Below are 4,518 nucleotides of genomic sequence, written 5' to 3' on the forward strand. Positions count from 1 at the left end.
AGAATCCTGTAAAAATGAAATGTTGAAGCGTCGGGAGTCTTTAGAGATACGTCTCGACATCTGGTCGCCATCTGAAGGAACCTGGTGCAAGGCCAGGGATACTCCAAAAAAATGAAAATGACTTTATTATGATGGAGTTATCACTGTGCTGACTGGGTAGTTGGAACAGTGTCATAAATGAATAAGTTAAAACTTGTGAACAAAAGGTAAGAATTGTGGCTATTCCACCCATAATCCTTGTAATGTGTTGTAAAAGCTGCACTCGTCTTTTTTGTTAGTGGGTCAAAACTGACCCGTGAACTCAGCCCACACAAACCATAATTATCATCCAGTATTGTTATCCACCTCATAGCTAACTAATCATTGTTGTGTTGTGTGGTGGAGCCCAAATTTGATCCACAAAGCAACCGACAACTCATGCAACAGACGATATTCTGTGCTGGGTCATATTTGACCCGTAACACCATATTTGTTACTTCCTCTTTTTTGTGGAAACATTTAGAATTTTACTAATTGTTTGATGTGTTAGAATACATGTTTCTGACGATATCATGAAGCCTTGTTCCAATACAAAAAAAGTAACTGTTAATTTTTACATACCTAAACTTGAAAACGGGTCAAACTTGACAATAACACTATATAAGCGTTTAGGTATATGGAGTGGGACATTAATGTGTAAAGTCCAGATCAAGCCAAAATAAAGGCAAAAACATGTCATGCACTTCTACCTACAGCACTCCTCTCCCCTGCTTATAATATAAAGTGACATTATTTGTTCACATAAAAACGAGTGCTGTTCAAAAATATGGTATTTTTATCAAGGCTCTTAAACTCTTTGAAGTGATAAAAAAAATGCTCTTAGAGGGAAAAAATACAACAGTCGGTGGCTTAACAGTTTTAATTGTTGCTTAAAACAAAGGGATAGAGGCGGCATAAGAGGATCAGTGTGACAAACAGTCCCAGCGGCCCCTCTATCATACACAATACTCCAGCTGTAATAAAGGCGAGAACAAAAAAAGCATTGGAAAACTTCCAGGAATCCATTTTAACATCAGCACCGGGTGAATCAAAGATTTAGGATAGATCAGGTCCTCGTGAAGCCAATGACTGCACCGAGGGCGGCATCCTTAGTATGCAACCTGATTAAAATGAGATCCGGTACTGAGTTTTTTTAATAACATTGTCTCCAAGCTGCCTCGAATCCACGTTTAAAAGGATGATGGATAACAAGCTTCCTCTTCGAGCAGCTGACTAATTGTCAAGCTCATTATTTTGTTGTTGCTGGGTAAAATAACCTCATAGCTCCAGAAGATCTGGCTTCAAATCTGAAGTATTTCTTTGAAAAGATCAAATATTCATGACTGGATAAAAATCCATCAAAGGAGTAAAGAAATGATTGACAGTGACCAAAGAACCCACTAACTCTCATCAAATTCAAATGTTGTTGCATCCTGATTGGTGCATGAAATATGTGTGACATCATCTAGTTTCAAAAGAAGCCCCACATACTTTCAAACAGTGAGCAAGGTGCAGAGAAAACAAGGAAAGAAACACAGAAATCCTTCGTGTGGAAGATAGAAAACTGTCCAGAATGTGTTTATAATGTAGGATCCCATTCGTCACACCAGGAGCAGGAGTTTAAATGCCATGGGGCATTTAAACTCTAAATCAAATTCTGAGGGTTAGCTCTGAAAAGTACTTGGAAACACAAGGTTTTAACTGTGATTTGTTTGTGAACAGCAAGCAAATGGCAGGGAAAGTGGTCCAAATGGCTTACATAGTCCTGAGCGACGTCTTTGATGTAAATTTGGTGTATGTGTTAAGCCTATTGACAAGTGGAAAGGATGTTTGGGATGGATGGCCCACTAAGTTGTGTTTTAGTGCTACTGTAAACAGGATTAGCATTGGCAGGTAGCAGACTACGAGGGACACAAACAGCTCCTCGCTCCGTAGGGAATGGACTCATGCAAATACCAGCTAATGAACTCGGCTGTTTGTTACAAGGGAAAGAGATGAGCTAGGAGAGAAGAAGAAGAAAAAAAAAAGTTGAGGGACAAGCGAATGCGCACAAAATTGATTAGCTTGGAAAATGTCCAGCGGCTCAGTTTTAACGGCTTATGGAGGATTTCCAAGCCTACACGAGCACAGAGCATCATTTCAGGGCTCTGCCTTTTGTCTTTGCGCATCAAGTTAACGGCGAGGCAGTTGATCTACTGTATCCACGTTGAGATCAGAAGGTGCTGCATCAAACTGTCGCATCTAAAGATGGGACTATATTGGGCCGTCTAAATCAGTCCTGTACACAGAGCCCAAACAATGAGGCCAGGAGAAAAATAGACGCCACCTGGCAGTTTGAAAGAAGGACAGCCGTTTCCCGCTGTAATCCATTCAGCGTAATCACCTGGGGGCTGCGAGAGAAGCATTGCACACCCCTCCCTCCGCTCCCTAAACACCATTCAGCGGCGACACGGTGATGGAGTGCAGGGTGAGGAGAAAGCCAAGTGTCCATTTTAGAGATGATCAACCATCGTGTTTGTACAACCGGTGTTCTTTTCTTTTTTCTTTTTGTTTTCTGGTGTCAATGAACTCTTCTTTTTCACTCTGGCGTCTCTCTTTCTGGTACAGTTCCTCAACTACCTAAGCGTGAGAACAAACTGATACAGTTTTCCACCCTTGCCCACATACACACACACACACACGTTACCCACTAAATATTTGGTGTCACCTATTGAGGAGAGGAGCTTCTGTAAATCGTGTGTCTGTGGGGAGAGATCGAAAGCAATTACCATTAGATGGTGACTATCGTGAGCCGAGTGTGCGTTACCCTGGCGGCTGACTCTCAGTGTTCCCTCTCTGCTTACTCTGTGTGCATGCAATTTACCCGGCGGATCAATAGCTAAAAGGGAGATAGCAGGCCTTGCTACTCCCTTCAAATGCCTCTCAGGACAAGCCATCGGGTCTGCACAGAGAGCAAATGTCAAAAACGTCTCGCCGTCTGCAAAAACATGCCTGAGAAATAGTTTCTTGTAAAACATTATTGATACACTTTAACCCAACATTTCCATCTTTGCACGCAGCAGCAAAGTCAATTCTCATTTGGAAAAGGTGGCATCGGCGGCAGCGGGGATCGGGGGGGGGGTGATGGGAGGTCAGCAAAGGCCAGGCTGGAGGGGTCACAAGGTCAGAAGTCAGGGATTGGTCCAAGGCCAAGGTGGCAGCAGGGGATCTGTGCAGGGGGCCTTCGTCTCCACCGTGGCCTTGGCCAGGATCAATACCATTAGAGAATCTGTCTGATCCATCACTCCCCTCCCTCCTGCTGTCTCTTTCCTTCTCCCCCCCGCCCCCCTGCCCCCCTGCCCCCCAGTATAAGCTCTCAGTGGCCATTATATCTCCTATTTTCACTTCCTTTTTCTTACCTCAGCCCTATTCACTCTTTAGTGGATGCATTTATTCGGTTGTCGCCTCGCTCCCCTTTCCTTTTTTTCCCCCCGCCGACTCTTATGAAGGAGCGGGTCTCATCTTGATACTGACTCCCGTCTCCCGTGCAGAACCTCACGACTCCCTGGCCCCCGCTGAAAAAACGGACAGGCGACGATAACTTGGGCCACATATTGTTTGAACAGCATTTTATTAAGCCGAGCGCTCTCTTTAATATTTACATTGGTGCATCGGAGGCTTCAGAAAATGCTTTAGGCAATTACACACATGACCAAGTCGATAGCCACAGAAACAGCAAAAAAGCCTTTATCACGCCGCCAGGAGAGTATTGCCAATTTCGCGGCCTGGCCGTTGATGTAGTTTGCATTTCAATTAAAAGAAGGGCTGCAATACTGGTCCTTTATTCAAAGTCAATGTCGTAAGAAGGATCCACAAAATTCCGCCAGAATAGGGTATTTTGTGTATAGTGTAATAATGCGGGGACATCACACAAGCTTGTGTTTGGACTCATAATGCAGGGTTGCAGTATTTCTAAGGGAATGGATGTTCACAGCTGAATAGTTAAGTTTTGACCATGCTGTAAAAGGAGATGATTGAAGCATGTGGATACATTGTTAAAGACTTTGGTGGTGAGTTCATGACCCTGGATACATTTAAAAAAAAGGTATGGTGGCCCATATGAAAATATGACTCATTTGCCGTTCTGAAAAATTACAGCTGAAGTTCTGCAGTTGCCTCCTAAGTCTTGTTTCAAAATAAATTTCTCAAATTGTGTCTTATTTTTTATTGTAATCCAGCAATCTGACTTCTTTCAAGATAATGATGCTCATTTCTATTTGAAAAATCTTCAAACAATTAGATTTGCAAATGAAAAAGAAAGACAGTGAACACCTATTTTACTAAACACAAGTCTTCAAGAGCTTAAAAAGATGGAGATTTTTAATGGGAACCAATTTATAGCATCTAAATCAAGCTAACTATAACTTAAAGGTCCATCCAATGCAACACACAGACCATTCCTTCCTTTGATTGCAACAGAAGACCAACTTAAAAGCAAAACACTTCACCCTAAACACACAT

This window comes from Etheostoma cragini, chromosome 24, assembly GCF_013103735.1.
Source record: "Etheostoma cragini isolate CJK2018 chromosome 24, CSU_Ecrag_1.0, whole genome shotgun sequence".
Classification (NCBI taxonomy): Eukaryota; Metazoa; Chordata; class Actinopteri; order Perciformes; family Percidae; genus Etheostoma; species Etheostoma cragini.